At 43.9% G+C, this 16921-nt stretch overlaps 8 non-coding genes and 1 pseudogene across 8 annotated transcripts; all 9 read left to right on the top strand.

The window, feature by feature from the left end:
* Positions 1 to 979: 979 nt before the first annotated feature.
* On the top strand, positions 980 to 1170 carry LOC141211951 (U2 spliceosomal RNA). The gene has a single exon (XR_012281773.1). It is a non-coding gene; the product is annotated as a U2 spliceosomal RNA (small nuclear RNA).
* A 1115-nt stretch (positions 1171 to 2285) lies between these two features.
* On the top strand, positions 2286 to 2476 carry LOC141211950 (U2 spliceosomal RNA). The gene has a single exon (XR_012281772.1). It is a non-coding gene; the product is annotated as a U2 spliceosomal RNA (small nuclear RNA).
* A 1115-nt stretch (positions 2477 to 3591) lies between these two features.
* Positions 3592 to 3782, top strand: LOC141211949 (U2 spliceosomal RNA). Its single transcript, XR_012281771.1, has one exon. It is a non-coding gene; the product is annotated as a U2 spliceosomal RNA (small nuclear RNA).
* A 1115-nt stretch (positions 3783 to 4897) lies between these two features.
* LOC141211523 (U2 spliceosomal RNA) lies at positions 4898 to 5088 on the top strand. The gene has a single exon (XR_012281495.1). It is a non-coding gene; the product is annotated as a U2 spliceosomal RNA (small nuclear RNA).
* A 1115-nt stretch (positions 5089 to 6203) lies between these two features.
* On the top strand, positions 6204 to 6394 carry LOC141211948 (U2 spliceosomal RNA). Its single transcript, XR_012281770.1, has one exon. It is a non-coding gene; the product is annotated as a U2 spliceosomal RNA (small nuclear RNA).
* A 1112-nt stretch (positions 6395 to 7506) lies between these two features.
* Positions 7507 to 7697, top strand: LOC141211946 (U2 spliceosomal RNA). The gene has a single exon (XR_012281768.1). It is a non-coding gene; the product is annotated as a U2 spliceosomal RNA (small nuclear RNA).
* Positions 7698 to 8812: 1115 nt separating this feature from the next.
* LOC141211945 (U2 spliceosomal RNA) lies at positions 8813 to 9003 on the top strand. The gene has a single exon (XR_012281767.1). It is a non-coding gene; the product is annotated as a U2 spliceosomal RNA (small nuclear RNA).
* Positions 9004 to 10118: 1115 nt separating this feature from the next.
* LOC141211944 (U2 spliceosomal RNA) lies at positions 10119 to 10309 on the top strand. The gene has a single exon (XR_012281766.1). It is a non-coding gene; the product is annotated as a U2 spliceosomal RNA (small nuclear RNA).
* A 6157-nt stretch (positions 10310 to 16466) lies between these two features.
* On the top strand, positions 16467 to 16668 carry LOC141211765 (U2 spliceosomal RNA; annotated as a pseudogene).
* The last annotated feature ends 253 nt before the right edge of the window (positions 16669 to 16921 follow it).

The raw sequence follows: 16921 nt of genomic DNA, 5'->3' as shown, positions 1-16921 counted from the left end.
TGCAGAAGCCAGATTACAAGCTCATTTTGGTTCAACTTCAGCAACTGTGCATTGCATTGCCATGTAATGTGATGCAATGCTATCTTTCTAGCTCTCCCTTTTTACTTCCTTTTGGATAAACAGACATATTAGGCAAGCATTTTGGAGCTTTCACCTAAATAACTACAGGTGGTGAGATAAGCTGCACAATATAATTGACCTTTCAGTATATTGTTGCACACACACCATCTATTTAGCAAATGCCCTTGTTATCAACAGCAGCCTTTTAAACTCACCTGAGCTAACAGGTATGTGCGCTGGTTACTCTGCTGCGCTTAAAATTTCTTTTTTGGTTTGCTACAATGCCTTTTCTGAAACGTCTCCCTCTGCTGGAACACTGACTTCTTTCATTTAATGCCTGCAGACTATAAAAGAGAACCCAACCCAAAAAGTTTGGTTGATTAGTCTGTGGCATTCTGTTAAACTGTTGCTTATGGCGGTCTCTGTGAGCTTCTCAGCGACATTCAGCCAGCCAGGTATCCTGCCTGCAGTAGATGTAATGTGGCAATGGAACGCTGGCTGCGCGTGTCATAATAGGCTCTGAGCCTTTATATACCTGTGCACAGCAGCAGCCACCTTCAGTCTGCTGCTGGACAGCCAGCAGCAGCAGCAGCAGGAGAGGTATGTAATCAGGAGCCCTCCTGCTAAGGGTAGACAGCTGCTCGTTCCACCCCACCCCCCGCCTTAATTGGTTCTCCTCCCTTCCAACGGTGTTGAGGCGGGTGGGAACAGCAGGGGGTGAAGGTGCTGTGTTTAAAGAGGTGGAGTTATGCAGATCTAAAACGCGTGGATTGCAGCAGCAGCAAGCCGAAAAGTGCAGGCATGTAAGGGATCTAGAGGTTGACAACATGTCTTCTTAACGGGAGTCCAGGAGCTCATCTCCACAAATGGACTTTTCAGGATCCTTGGGTGGCTCCGTAGTTTGAAACCAATTCTGGTTATCGCTTCTCGGCCTTTTGGCTAAGATCAAGTGTAGTATCTGTTCTTATCAGTTTAATATCTGATACGTCCCCTATCTGGGGACCATATATTAAATGGATTTTTAGAACAGGGAGATGGAAAAAGAGCTTGCTCTGTCCACTCCACGCATTGACCTGGTATTGCAGTATCTCCAGGACCGGTGCACCCCTTCTTTAATGCAGTTTCTAAAATCAGAAAGAATTGAATTCAATGTTTTTTGTTCATTTTGCTTGTTTGTCGGATTTTGGGATGGACTCTTTGGCTTTGCTTTTCTTCTCCTCATTGGATTTTTCATGTTCAAAGTTGCAGAAGCCAGATTACAAGCTCATTTTGGTTCAACTTCAGCAACTGTGCATTGCATTGCCATGTAATGTGATGCAATGCTATCTTTCTAGCTCTCCCTTTTTACTTCCTTTTGGATAAACAGACATATTAGGCAAGCATTTTGGAGCTTTCACCTAAATAACTACAGGTGGTGAGATAAGCTGCACAATATAATTGACCTTTCAGTATATTGTTGCACACACACCATCTATTTAGCAAATGCCCTTGTTATCAACAGCAGCCTTTTAAACTCACCTGAGCTAACAGGTATGTGCGCTGGTTACTCTGCTGCGCTTAAAATTTCTTTTTTGGTTTGCTACAATGCCTTTTCTGAAACGTTGTCTCCTTCTGCTGGAACACTGACTTCTTTCATTTAATGCCTGCAGACTATAAAAGAGAACCCAACCCAAAAAGTTTGGTTGATTAGTCTGTGGCATTCTGTTAAACTGTTGCTTATGGCGGTCTCTGTGAGCTTCTCAGCGACATTCAGCCAGCCAGGTATCCTGCCTGCAGTAGATGGAATGTGGCAATGGAACGCTGGCTGCGCGTGTCATAATAGGCTCTGAGCCTTTATATACCTGTGCACAGCAGCAGCCACCTTCAGTCTGCTGCTGGACAGCCAGCAGCAGCAGCAGCAGGAGAGGTATGTAATCAGGAGCCCTCCTGCTAAGGGTAGACAGCTGCTCGTTCCACCCCACCCCCCGCCTTAATTGGTTCTCCTCCCTTCCAACGGTGTTGAGGCGGGTGGGAACAGCAGGGGGTGAAGGTGCTGTGTTTAAAGAGGTGGAGTTATGCAGATCTAAAACGCGTGGATTGCAGCAGCAGCAAGCCGAAAAGTGCAGGCATGTAAGGGATCTAGAGGTTGACAACATGTCTTCTTAACGGGAGTCCAGGAGCTCATCTCCACAAATGGACTTTTCAGGATCCTTGGGTGGCTCCGTAGTTTGAAACCAATTCTGGTTATCGCTTCTCGGCCTTTTGGCTAAGATCAAGTGTAGTATCTGTTCTTATCAGTTTAATATCTGATACGTCCCCTATCTGGGGACCATATATTAAATGGATTTTTAGAACAGGGAGATGGAAAAAGAGCTTGCTCTGTCCACTCCACGCATTGACCTGGTATTGCAGTATCTCCAGGACCGGTGCACCCCTTCTTTAATGCAGTTTCTAAAATCAGAAAGAATTGAATTCAATGTTTTTTGTTCATTTTGCTTGTTTGTCGGATTTTGGGATGGACTCTTTGGCTTTGCTTTTCTTCTCCTCATTGGATTTTTCATGTTCAAAGTTGCAGAAGCCAGATTACAAGCTCATTTTGGTTCAACTTCAGCAACTGTGCATTGCATTGCCATGTAATGTGATGCAATGCTATCTTTCTAGCTCTCCCTTTTTACTTCCTTTTGGATAAACAGACATATTAGGCAAGCATTTTGGAGCTTTCACCTAAATAACTACAGGTGGTGAGATAAGCTGCACAATATAATTGACCTTTCAGTATATTGTTGCACACACACCATCTATTTAGCAAATGCCCTTGTTATCAACAGCAGCCTTTTAAACTCACCTGAGCTAACAGGTATGTGCGCTGGTTACTCTGCTGCGCTTAAAATTTCTTTTTTGGTTTGCTACAATGCCTTTTCTGAAACGTTGTCTCCTTCTGCTGGAACACTGACTTCTTTCATTTAATGCCTGCAGACTATAAAAGAGAACCCAACCCAAAAAGTTTGGTTGATTAGTCTGTGGCATTCTGTTAAACTGTTGCTTATGGCGGTCTCTGTGAGCTTCTCAGCGACATTCAGCCAGCCAGGTATCCTGCCTGCAGTAGATGGAATGTGGCAATGGAACGCTGGCTGCGCGTGTCATAATAGGCTCTGAGCCTTTATATACCTGTGCACAGCAGCAGCCACCTTCAGTCTGCTGCTGGACAGCCAGCAGCAGCAGCAGCAGGAGAGGTATGTAATCAGGAGCCCTCCTGCTAAGGGTAGACAGCTGCTCGTTCCACCCCACCCCCCGCCTTAATTGGTTCTCCTCCCTTCCAACGGTGTTGAGGCGGGTGGGAACAGCAGGGGGTGAAGGTGCTGTGTTTAAAGAGGTGGAGTTATGCAGATCTAAAACGCGTGGATTGCAGCAGCAGCAAGCCGAAAAGTGCAGGCATGTAAGGGATCTAGAGGTTGACAACATGTCTTCTTAACGGGAGTCCAGGAGCTCATCTCCACAAATGGACTTTTCAGGATCCTTGGGTGGCTCCGTAGTTTGAAACCAATTCTGGTTATCGCTTCTCGGCCTTTTGGCTAAGATCAAGTGTAGTATCTGTTCTTATCAGTTTAATATCTGATACGTCCCCTATCTGGGGACCATATATTAAATGGATTTTTAGAACAGGGAGATGGAAAAAGAGCTTGCTCTGTCCACTCCACGCATTGACCTGGTATTGCAGTATCTCCAGGACCGGTGCACCCCTTCTTTAATGCAGTTTCTAAAATCAGAAAGAATTGAATTCAATGTTTTTTGTTCATTTTGCTTGTTTGTCGGATTTTGGGATGGACTCTTTGGCTTTGCTTTTCTTCTCCTCATTGGATTTTTCATGTTCAAAGTTGCAGAAGCCAGATTACAAGCTCATTTTGGTTCAACTTCAGCAACTGTGCATTGCATTGCCATGTAATGTGATGCAATGCTATCTTTCTAGCTCTCCCTTTTTACTTCCTTTTGGATAAACAGACATATTAGGCAAGCATTTTGGAGCTTTCACCTAAATAACTACAGGTGGTGAGATAAGCTGCACAATATAATTGACCTTTCAGTATATTGTTGCACACACACCATCTATTTAGCAAATGCCCTTGTTATCAACAGCAGCCTTTTAAACTCACCTGAGCTAACAGGTATGTGCGCTGGTTACTCTGCTGCGCTTAAAATTTCTTTTTTGGTTTGCTACAATGCCTTTTCTGAAACGTTGTCTCTTTCTGCTGGAACACTGACTTCTTTCATTTAATGCCTGCAGACTATAAAAGAGAACCCAACCCAAAAAGTTTGGTTGATTAGTCTGTGGCATTCTGTTAAACTGTTGCTTATGGCGGTCTCTGTGAGCTTCTCAGCGACATTCAGCCAGCCAGGTATCCTGCCTGCAGTAGATGGAATGTGGCAATGGAACGCTGGCTGCGCGTGTCATAATAGGCTCTGAGCCTTTATATACCTGTGCACAGCAGCAGCCACCTTCAGTCTGCTGCTGGACAGCCAGCAGCAGCAGCAGCAGGAGAGGTATGTAATCAGGAGCCCTCCTGCTAAGGGTAGACAGCTGCTCGTTCCACCCCACCCCCCGCCTTAATTGGTTCTCCTCCCTTCCAACGGTGTTGAGGCGGGTGGGAACAGCAGGGGGTGAAGGTGCTGTGTTTAAAGAGGTGGAGTTATGCAGAACTAAAACGCGTGGATTGCAGCAGCAGCAAGCCGAAAAGTGCAGGCATGTAAGGGATCTAGAGGTTGACAACATGTCTTCTTAACGGGAGTCCAGGAGCTCATCTCCACAAATGGACTTTTCAGGATCCTTGGGTGGCTCCGTAGTTTGAAACCAATTCTGGTTATCGCTTCTCGGCCTTTTGGCTAAGATCAAGTGTAGTATCTGTTCTTATCAGTTTAATATCTGATACGTCCCCTATCTGGGGACCATATATTAAATGGATTTTTAGAACAGAGAGATGGAAAAAGAGCTTGCTCTGTCCACTCCACGCATTGACCTGGTATTGCAGTATCTCCAGGACCGGTGCACCCCTTCTTTAATGCAGTTTCTAAAATCAGAAAGAATTGAATACAATGTTTTTTGTTCATTTTGCTTGTTTGTCGGATTTTGGGATGGACTCTTTGGCTTTGCTTTTCTTCTCCTCATTGGATTTTTCATGTTCAAAGTTGCAGAAGCCAGATTACAAGCTCATTTTGGTTCAACTTCAGCAACTGTGCATTGCATTGCCATGTAATGTGATGCAATGCTATCTTTCTAGCTCTCCCTTTTTACTTCCTTTTGGATAAACAGACATATTAGGCAAGCATTTTGGAGCTTTCACCTAAATAACTACAGGTGGTGAGATAAGCTGCACAATATAATTGACCTTTCAGTATATTGTTGCACACACACCATCTATTTAGCAAATGCCCTTGTTATCAACAGCAGCCTTTTAAACTCACCTGAGCTAACAGGTATGTGCGCTGGTTACTCTGCTGCGCTTAAAATTTCTTTTTTGGTTTGCTACAATGCCTTTTCTGAAACGTTGTCTCCTTCTGCTGGAACACTGACTTCTTTCATTTAATGCCTGCAGACTATAAAAGAGAACCCAACCCAAAAAGTTTGGTTGATTAGTCTGTGGCATTCTGTTAAACTGTTGCTTATGGCGGTCTCTGTGAGCTTCTCAGCGACATTCAGCCAGCCAGGTATCCTGCCTGCAGTAGATGGAATGTGGCAATGGAACGCTGGCTGCGCGTGTCATAATAGGCTCTGAGCCTTTATATACCTGTGCACAGCAGCAGCCACCTTCAGTCTGCTGCTGGACAGCCAGCAGCAGCAGCAGCAGGAGAGGTATGTAATCAGGAGCCCTCCTGCTAAGGGTAGACAGCTGCTCGTTCCACCCCACCCCCCGCCTTAATTGGTTCTCCTCCCTTCCAACGGTGTTGAGGCGGGTGGGAACAGCAGGGGGTGAAGGTGCTGTGTTTAAAGAGGTGGAGTTATGCAGATCTAAAACGCGTGGATTGCAGCAGCAGCAAGCCGAAAAGTGCAGGCATGTAAGGGATCTAGAGGTTGACAACATGTCTTCTTAACGGGAGTCCAGGAGCTCATCTCCACAAATGGACTTTTCAGGATCCTTGGGTGGCTCCGTAGTTTGAAACCAATTCTGGTTATCGCTTCTCGGCCTTTTGGCTAAGATCAAGTGTAGTATCTGTTCTTATCAGTTTAATATCTGATACGTCCCCTATCTGGGGACCATATATTAAATGGATTTTTAGAACAGGGAGATGGAAAAAGAGCTTGCTCTGTCCACTCCACGCATTGACCTGGTATTGCAGTATCTCCAGGACCGGTGCACCCCTTCTTTAATGCAGTTTCTAAAATCAGAAAGAATTGAATTCAATGTTTTTTGTTCATTTTGCTTGTTTGTCGGATTTTGGGATGGACTCTTTGGCTTTGCTTTTCTTCTCCTCATTGGATTTTTCATGTTCAAAGTTGCAGAAGCCAGATTACAAGCTCATTTTGGTTCAACTTCAGCAACTGTGCATTGCATTGCCATGTAATGTGATGCAATGCTATCTTTCTAGCTCTCCCTTTTTACTTCCTTTTGGATAAACAGACATATTAGGCAAGCATTTTGGAGCTTTCACCTAAATAACTACAGGTGGTGAGATAAGCTGCACAATATAATTGACCTTTCAGTATATTGTTGCACACACACCATCTATTTAGCAAATGCCCTTGTTATCAACAGCAGCCTTTTAAACTCACCTGAGCTAACAGGTATGTGCGCTGGTTACTCTGCTGCGCTTAAAATTTCTTTTTTGGTTTGCTACAATGCCTTTTCTGAAACGTCTCCCTCTGCTGGAACACTGACTTCTTTCATTTAATGCCTGCAGACTATAAAAGAGAACCCAACCCAAAAAGTTTGGTTGATTAGTCTGTGGCATTCTGTTAAACTGTTGCTTATGGCGGTCTCTGTGAGCTTCTCAGCGACATTCAGCCAGCCAGGTATCCTGCCTGCAGTAGATGGATTGTGGCAATGGAACGCTGGCTGCGCGTGTCATAATAGGCTCTGAGCCTTTATATACCTGTGCACAGCAGCAGCCACCTTCAGTCTGCTGCTGGACAGCCAGCAGCAGCAGCAGCAGGAGAGGTATGTAATCAGGAGCCCTCCTGCTAAGGGTAGACAGCTGCTCGTTCCACCCCACCCCCCGCCTTAATTGGTTCTCCTCCCTTCCAACGGTGTTGAGGCGGGTGGGAACAGCAGGGGGTGAAGGTGCTGTGTTTAAAGAGGTGGAGTTATGCAGATCTAAAACGCGTGGATTGCAGCAGCAGCAAGCCGAAAAGTGCAGGCATGTAAGGGATCTAGAGGTTGACAACATGTCTTCTTAACGGGAGTCCAGGAGCTCATCTCCACAAATGGACTTTTCAGGATCCTTGGGTGGCTCCGTAGTTTGAAACCAATTCTGGTTATCGCTTCTCGGCCTTTTGGCTAAGATCAAGTGTAGTATCTGTTCTTATCAGTTTAATATCTGATACGTCCCCTATCTGGGGACCATATATTAAATGGATTTTTAGAACAGGGAGATGGAAAAAGAGCTTGCTCTGTCCACTCCACGCATTGACCTGGTATTGCAGTATCTCCAGGACCGGTGCACCCCTTCTTTAATGCAGTTTCTAAAATCAGAAAGAATTGAATTCAATGTTTTTTGTTCATTTTGCTTGTTTGTCGGATTTTGGGATGGACTCTTTGGCTTTGCTTTTCTTCTCCTCATTGGATTTTTCATGTTCAAAGTTGCAGAAGCCAGATTACAAGCTCATTTTGGTTCAACTTCAGCAACTGTGCATTGCATTGCCATGTAATGTGATGCAATGCTATCTTTCTAGCTCTCCCTTTTTACTTCCTTTTGGATAAACAGACATATTAGGCAAGCATTTTGGAGCTTTCACCTAAATAACTACAGGTGGTGAGATAAGCTGCACAATATAATTGACCTTTCAGTATATTGTTGCACACACACCATCTATTTAGCAAATGCCCTTGTTATCAACAGCAGCCTTTTAAACTCACCTGAGCTAACAGGTATGTGCGCTGGTTACTCTGCTGCGCTTAAAATTTCTATTTTGGTTTGCTACAATGCCTTTTCTGAAACGTTGTCTCCCTCTGCTGGAACACTGACTTCTTTCATTTAATGCCTGCAGACTATAAAAGAGAACCCAACCCAAAAAGTTTGGTTGATTAGTCTGTGGCATTCTGTTAAACTGTTGCTTATGGCGGTCTCTGTGAGCTTCTCAGCGACATTCAGCCAGCCAGGTATCCTGCCTGCAGTAGATGGAATGTGGCAATGGAACGCTGGCTGCGCGTGTCATAATAGGCTCTGAGCCTTTATATACCTGTGCACAGCAGCAGCCACCTTCAGTCTGCTGCTGGACAGCCAGCAGCAGCAGCAGCAGGAGAGGTATGTAATCAGGAGCCCTCCTGCTAAGGGTAGACAGCTGCTCGTTCCACCCCACCCCCCGCCTTAATTGGTTCTCCTCCCTTCCAACGGTGTTGAGGCGGGTGGGAACAGCAGGGGGTGAAGGTGCTGTGTTTAAAGAGGTGGAGTTATGCAGATCTAAAACGCGTGGATTGCAGCAGCAGCAAGCCGAAAAGTGCAGGCATGTAAGGGATCTAGAGGTTGACAACATGTCTTCTTAACGGGAGTCCAGGAGCTCATCTCCACAAATGGACTTTTCAGGATCCTTGGGTGGCTCCGTAGTTTGAAACCAATTCTGGTTATCGCTTCTCGGCCTTTTGGCTAAGATCAAGTGTAGTATCTGTTCTTATCAGTTTAATATCTGATACGTCCCCTATCTGGGGACCATATATTAAATGGATTTTTAGAACAGGGAGATGGAAAAAGAGCTTGCTCTGTCCACTCCACGCATTGACCTGGTATTGCAGTATCTCCAGGACCGGTGCACCCCTTCTTTAAAGCAGTTTCTAAAATCAGAAAGAATTGAATTCAATGTTTTTTGTTCATTTTGCTTGTTTGTCGGATTTTGGGATGGACTCTTTGGCTTTGCTTTTCTTCTCCTCATTGGATTTTTCATGTTCAAAGTTGCAGAAGCCAGATTACAAGCTCATTTTGGTTCAACTTCAGCAACTGTGCATTGCATTGCCATGTAATGTGATGCAATGCTATCTTTCTAGCTCTCCCTTTTTACTTCCTTTTGGATAAACAGACATATTAGGCAAGCATTTTGGAGCTTTCACCTAAATAACTACAGGTGGTGAGATAAGCTGCACAATATAATTGACCTTTCAGTATATTGTTGCACACACACCATCTATTTAGCAAATGCCCTTGTTATCAACAGCAGCCTTTTAAACTCACCTGAGCTAACAGGTATGTGCGCTGGTTACTCTGCTGCGCTTAAAATTTCTTTTTTGGTTTGCTACAATGCCTTTTCTGAAACGTTGTCTCCCTCTGCTGGAACACTGACTTCTTTCATTTAATGCCTGCAGACTATAAAAGAGAACCCAACCCAAAAAGTTTGGTTGATTAGTCTGTGGCATTCTGTTAAACTGTTGCTTATGGCGGTCTCTGTGAGCTTCTCAGCGACATTCAGCCAGCCAGGTATCCTGCCTGCAGTAGATGGAATGTGGCAATGGAACGCTGGCTGCGCGTGTCATAATAGGCTCTGAGCCTTTATATACCTGTGCACAGCAGCAGCCACCTTCAGTCTGCTGCTGGACAGCCAGCAGCAGCAGCAGCAGGAGAGGTATGTAATCAGGAGCCCTCCTGCTAAGGGTAGACAGCTGCTCGTTCCACCCCACCCCCCGCCTTAATTGGTTCTCCTCCCTTCCAACGGTGTTGAGGCGGGTGGGAACAGCAGGGGGTGAAGGTGCTGTGTTTAAAGAGGTGGAGTTATGCAGATCTAAAACGCGTGGATTGCAGCAGCAGCAAGCCGAAAAGTGCAGGCATGTAAGGGATCTAGAGGTTGACAACATGTCTTCTTAACGGGAGTCCAGGAGCTCATCTCCACAAATGGACTTTTCAGGATCCTTGGGTGGCTCCGTAGTTTGAAACCAATTCTGGTTATCGCTTCTCGGCCTTTTGGCTAAGATCAAGTGTAGTATCTGTTCTTATCAGTTTAATATCTGATACGTCCCCTATCTGGGGACCATATATTAAATGGATTTTTAGAACAGGGAGATGGAAAAAGAGCTTGCTCTGTCCACTCCACGCATTGACCTGGTATTGCAGTATCTCCAGGACCGGTGCACCCCTTCTTTAATGCAGTTTCTAAAATCAGAAAGAATTGAATTCAATGTTTTTTGTTCATTTTGCTTGTTTGTCGGATTTTGGGATGGACTCTTTGGCTTTGCTTTTCTTCTCCTCATTGGATTTTTCATGTTCAAAGTTGCAGAAGCCAGATTACAAGCTCATTTTGGTTCAACTTCAGCAACTGTGCATTGCATTGCCATGTAATGTGATGCAATGCTATCTTTCTAGCTCTCCCTTTTTACTTCCTTTTGGATAAACAGACATATTAGGCAAGCATTTTGGAGCTTTCACCTAAATAACTACAGGTGGTGAGATAAGCTGCACAATATAATTGACCTTTCAGTATATTGTTGCACACACACCATCTATTTAGCAAATGCCCTTGTTATCAACAGCAGCCTTTTAAACTCACCTGAGCTAACAGGTATGTGCGCTGGTTACTCTGCTGCGCTTAAAATTTCTTTTTTGGTTTGCTACAATGCCTTTTCTGAAACGTTGTCTCCTTCTGCTGGAACACTGACTTCTTTCATTTAATGCCTGCAGACTATAAAAGAGAACCCAACCCAAAAAGTTTGGTTGATTAGTCTGTGGCATTCTGTTAAACTGTTGCTTATGGCGGTCTCTGTGAGCTTCTCAGCGACATTCAGCCAGCCAGGTATCCTGCCTGCAGTAGATGGAATGTGGCAATGGAACGCTGGCTGCGCGTGTCATAATAGGCTCTGAGCCTTTATATACCTGTGCACAGCAGCAGCCACCTTCAGTCTGCTGCTGGACAGCCAGCAGCAGCAGCAGCAGGAGAGGTATGTAATCAGGAGCCCTCCTGCTAAGGGTAGACAGCTGCTCGTTCCACCCCACCCCCCGCCTTAATTGGTTCTCCTCCCTTCCAACGGTGTTGAGGCGGGTGGGAACAGCAGGGGGTGAAGGTGCTGTGTTTAAAGAGGTGGAGTTATGCAGATCTAAAACGCGTGGATTGCAGCAGCAGCAAGCCGAAAAGTGCAGGCATGTAAGGGATCTAGAGGTTGACAACATGTCTTCTTAACGGGAGTCCAGGAGCTCATCTCCACAAATGGACTTTTCAGGATCCTTGGGTGGCTCCGTAGTTTGAAACCAATTCTGGTTATCGCTTCTCGGCCTTTTGGCTGCGATCGTATGACTGTACCTTGATTGGTGCGAGTCTCCTGGAGGAATCCGGACCCTTTTGTGGAGGATTTTCTGCTTTTTCCTGTGGTATTCCATACCGACAGAATCCAAGATGTCTTTTGTGAAGAACACCATCCGTTTGTCCGTGGATCCATCTGACCAGAACAAGAACAATGTGGTTTTCATTGTCCAAGACATCGTTGAAGGCAAAGCTGGAGCAAGACGTTCTGAGATCTTCAGTGTCAACGAATTTTCACGTCAAGGTAATTATGACGTTACCTTTATGGACCAGGATGTTTGCCTTAATGTCTTTGAATGGCTCCGTGGTCACTCTAGTGACCCCTGCTTGGAAGGAGTTAGATGGGAACCTTTGTTTGGTCTGCAAGAAAAGGAGGTGACTGTGACTGTCTATAACCCTTTTACAGACCCTGAGCTGCTGGAGTGCTTCCTCTCTCGCTACTGTGAATATGTGCGGAAGGGAGTGAAGCAAGTCAATTGTCTAGGAATCTTTAACTGTCAGTATAAATTCCGTGTGAAATTGAAAAGGGATCCTGACAGTGTGGGGGGCTTTAGACACCCTCCATCAAATTTTTCCGTTGCAGGCCATAGAGGTTTCCTCTTTTACCCAGGCCAGCCCATGTTTTGCCGTAGATGCTTTTCTTTCGGACATACCATGGTAACATGCCTTAAAGGGCAGTGTTGCCGAAATTGCAGAAAGGAGGGGCATATGGCCAACCAGTGTCCAGAGGCCAAGTCCTGTGATGTCTGTGGGAGTAGTGATCACATGTATAAGGACTGTCCTATGAGTGCACCTAGACGTTCTGATAAAGAACAGAAGGAGGAGGAGCTGGAGAGGAGGCAGATGGCAAGCGCACTGAAAGTGCTGGAAAGATTGGAGAGGGAGGAGAGAGAGGGAAGGAGGCGGGAAACTGGTAGAGCCTCTCCCTCTACGGCGCCAGAGGAGGTGTCCCTGAGACCATGTTCTTCTTCTGCTGAAGAAATGAGGAAGAAGCGGAGGGAAGAAAAGGAGTTCTGGAGGGAAGTGGCAAAGGTGGAGAAAAAGGCAGTGTCTGCGAGAATATCTAGGAAAGTGGTGGAAGCAGAGCTGCCTGAGATGATGACTTTTGGAGAGGCAATGGACGCAACAGGATGTGAAGTGCAAATCTCGGAACCCGACAGTCCTGAACACCCTTCGGGTCCTGAAAACATTGAAGATTTTTCTTCGGAGGATGATAGGGGTGCAAAGAAGAGTCGTAGGGAGGATGGTGGGGGCAGTGATGATGCAGATTTTAGTGAGCCTCAGAGGAAGATCAGAACTGCCAGAATGAGGAGTGTGGCTGGTGAAGCCAGCGGGTCGGAAACCAGCTGTTCTGTTCTGATGGCGGAGGAGGATAGTGGTGGTGCTGGATAGTGTCACCATATAATATTGTAAATGTTTTTTCTTTTTGTCCTCTTGTGAGCTTTGGTTTAGGCCAAAGGCTATTTCTTTGTGTAATTGGTGAAGGAGTAGAAGTATTATGGGATTTACCATAGTGTCCCAAAACGTAAGAGTGTTTAAAAGTAAAGTAAGAAGAGCTGCTATTTTTGAGTTTTTAGCTATGCAAAATGCATCTATTTTTTGTTTACAAGAATGTGGGGTAGTGGATGGTGTGAAAGGGGATGAATGGTCTTATGGAGCGTCTGTGTGGTCGGGGAGTGCATGTAATAAGAATGATGGTGTGGGTATTTTGGTTAAAGGAAGGGAGGTTGTTTTGAGTGATTATTTGGTTATTGAGGTGGGGAGATGTATCCTTGCTAATTTTGTATACAAGAATGTAAAGTTTTGTGTTATTAATGTTTATGCGCCAGTTGAAAAAAATGAGCGCAAAAATTTATTTGAAAAAATTTTAAGCTTTTTGTTCCAGGAAGAATACCTGTGGTAATTGTGGGTGATATGAACTGTGATGTGGGGAGAGTGAATGTGGATGTGTCTGGGAAAGCATTATTGGAGTTAGTGAATGATTTTGGGTTGTGTGATATGCAGCGCGTGTGTAACATGAATCCTTTGTTGAACACTTTCTTTTCTGAGAGTGGTAGGGTACAATCCAGATTGGATTATTGTTTTATTTCTAAAAATATGGTTTCTGTTAATTATAGGCAGGAAAACGTTCTTTTTTCAGATCATGTGTGTATGTTGTGTGAGTTGGATATAAAAGTTGATGGAGTGTTTGGGAGAGGATTGTGGAAGTTAAATGTTAAACTGTTAGAGAATGAAGATGTGAGAAAGGAGTATGAAAGGCGGTATGAAGAATGGTGTAAGCATAAAAATGAGTTTGGGAATGTTTGTGAGTGGTGGGACTGGGTGAAGAAACAAACAAAAATGTTCTTTAAAAATTTAGGATACAAGTATGCAGCAATTAAAAGAGAGAGTTTTGTTAAACTGAACGCGCGGTTGAGCGTTTTGTATAAGTTAAGGGAAGGAGGAGTTGAGGTGGAGGAGGATATTTTAGAGGTAAAAAAGGAGATTAGTGAGTTTTTGTTGGAGAGAGGGAGAAGCATAGTGTTTAGGGCAAAGATTGATAAGATGGAGCAGGATGAGAAATGTTCTCGGTTTTTCTTTAAAAAAGTTTTTGGAAAGAAACAGAGTATGAGCGTGGTGTATGGAGCAGATGGAAGTGAGGTGAGTGGAGAGGATATGTGTGAAGAGGTGGCTAAGTTTTATGAGGATCTGTATGCAGTGAAACAGAGGGATGAATGTTTGGAGAATGATGTTTTGAGTGTGTTAGAGAGTAAGTTGAGTGAAGCAGAAAGAGAGAGAGTGATGGGTGAGGTGACTGGTGATGAGGTATGGAAGGTTATGTGTAGTATGGCTTTGAATAAGACGCCGGGGGAGGATGGCCTCCCAGTAGAATTTTATCGTGTGATGTGGGGTGTGATTGGTAAGGACTTTGTGGATGTATGTAAGTATATGTGGGGAAACATGGAGGTGGCTGAGAGTATGCGTGCAGGTATGGTTGTGTTAATTCCTAAGAAAGGGGATTTGAAAAGTCTGAGGAATTGGAGGCCAATAACGTTACTTAATTGTGATTATAAAATCTATGCAAAACTTATGGCTAATAGGATGCGTGATGTGATAGAGAGTGTGATTGGGGATGAGCAGTGTTGTGCGGTACCTGGGAGGCGGATTCACGAGTGTGTGTGTATGTTAAGAGATTGTCTATGGGATTGCATGGGTCGTAAGAAGAGTGTATTTTTGTTAAGTTTGGATTTTGAAAAGGCTTATGATAGGTTGTCGCATGGTTTTTTGTTCAGAGTGTTGTTAAAAATGGGTTTTCCGGCTGATTTTGTTGGGCGAGTGAGAAGTTTGTATGCGGGTGTTTATAGCTGTGTTTTAATGAATGGGTATGTGGGTAGGAAAGTGAATGTGTTTTCGGGTGTGCGACAGGGGTGTCCTTTGTCCGCTGTAGCATTTATTTGTGCAATTGAGCCATTGTTGTGTATGCTGAGGAAAGATAAGGTAATTCGTGGTGTGCAAGTGCCGGGAGGTGGAGGAAAAAAATGGAAGGTGAGTGGTTATATGGATGACGTGTGTGTATTATGTGATTCTGAATGTTCGGTGAGGCGGGTGAAGTTGTTAGTGTCTATTTTTTGTGGTGCATCTGCGTTTAAAGTGAATTGGGAAAAGAGTGAGTGTAAGGGTTTTGGAGGCGGAAGTTTAAGTAGGGATGTAGGTGTGAATGTAGTGAATGGACCTATTAAAGTTTTGGGTGTGAAGTTTTCAGAGAGTTTGGATGGGAAAGAAAGTTGGGATGATGCGAAAGGAAAAGTTGAGCAGAAGTTGAATTTTTGGAAATTGAGGAGTTTATCCTTTTTTGGGAAGATTTTAATTGTTAAGAGTGTGGTGTTGCCAATATTTTTATATATTGCGGTAATATTTCCACCAGGATATATGTGTATGAGAAGCTTGAATAGAATTTTATTTGTTTTTTTGTGGAACTCGAAAATGGAGAGAGCTAGGAGAGAAATTTTGGTTAAAAGAGTGGAAAAAGGTGGTTTGGGTTTTCCGAATTTGGACGTGTTTTTTGGTGTGAATATCGTTGTGTTTGTTTTGAAAGTGATTAGGGCGGATGGAAAGTTTTCATCTATGTGTAGGTATTTATTTGGAGCGTATTTGTTTCGTTTAAAGTGGCAAGAAAGGGATTTGCGATGTCCGATTGCTTTTGAGGTGCCTGTATGGTATGTGTGGGTTTATAAGTTTTTGGTGAGGTATGAATTGTGTGATGCAGATGTGAGATTGCTGGAGAATAAGAAGGCTGTGTATAGGATGATTGAATGTAGAGAGGTAGAATGTGGAATAAATATGGTTAGGGGTGGTGATGTGCAGAAGGTTTGGAAGAAAGTGCGGATGAGTGGTATGACCAACAAACAGAGTGAAGTTGTGTGGCAGTCTTTACATGGAGTATTACCTGTGAGAGAGTTTCAGAGGAATAGAGGTTTGGTGAGGAGTGAAATGTGTCCAAGAAATGGCTGTGGTGGAAGGGAAAGTGTGTTGCATGTTTTTTGGAATTGCCAGTATGCTAGAGATGTGATTGGGAGAATGGGGCCTTTGTGTAAAGAATTGTGTGGTGTGAATTTGTTGTCTTTTGAGTTGTTTATGTTTGGTTTGGGAATATGTGATGGGACGAAGGAAAGAGTCTTGTGGTTGATGCTTGCATGTATAAAGGAAGTGTTATGGGATGTGAGGAATGTGTATGTGTTTAAAAGGAAGGAAATTGCTGTAAAGGATAGTGTGAAGGTGATTTTGGGGAAGATGTATGTGTGTTTCCTATGGGACAAAAAGAGGAGAGGGGAACTGGATGCGGAGGGAATATGGAAAGTTAAAAAGTGGAGATATATTGTTAGTACCTCTTGATTTTTGTTATTGTTGTTTTGAAATATGAAATAAATATTTCCGATGATGATGGGGACAGCAAATTGCGTATTGGATTTGACGCAGCTGTTTTGATGGAATTTTCCTTTGTCTGGTTTCCATAGACTGTGGAATTTCCTCGTCTGAGGAGAAAAAAAAAAAAAATAAAAAAAAAAAAAAAATCTGTTCTTATCAGTTTAATATCTGATACGTCCCCTATCTGGGGACCATATATTAAATGGATTTTTAGAACAGGGAGATGGAAAAAGAGCTTGCTCTGTCCACTCCACGCATTGACCTGGTATTGCAGTATCTCCAGGACCGGTGCACCCCTTCTTTAATGCAGTTTCTAAAATCAGAAAGAATTGAATTCAATGTTTTTTGTTCATTTTGCTTGTTTGTCAGATTTTGGGATGGACTCTTTGGCTTTGCTTTTCTTCTCCTCATTGGATTTTTCATGTTCAAAGTTGCAGAAGCCAGATTACAAGCTCATTTTGGTTCAACTTCAGCAACTGTGCATTGCATTGCCATGTAATGTGATGCAATGCTATCTTTCTAGCTCTCCCTTTTTACTTCCTTTTGGATAAA

Source organism: Phyllobates terribilis, unplaced genomic scaffold, assembly GCF_046119375.1.
Source record: "Phyllobates terribilis strain yellow unplaced genomic scaffold, ASM4611937v1 Scaffold_170__1_contigs__length_4071412, whole genome shotgun sequence".
Classification (NCBI taxonomy): Eukaryota; Metazoa; Chordata; class Amphibia; order Anura; family Dendrobatidae; genus Phyllobates; species Phyllobates terribilis.
Note: the sequence above shows the minus strand (reverse complement) of the source record. Positions and strands in the feature narration are given on the sequence as shown.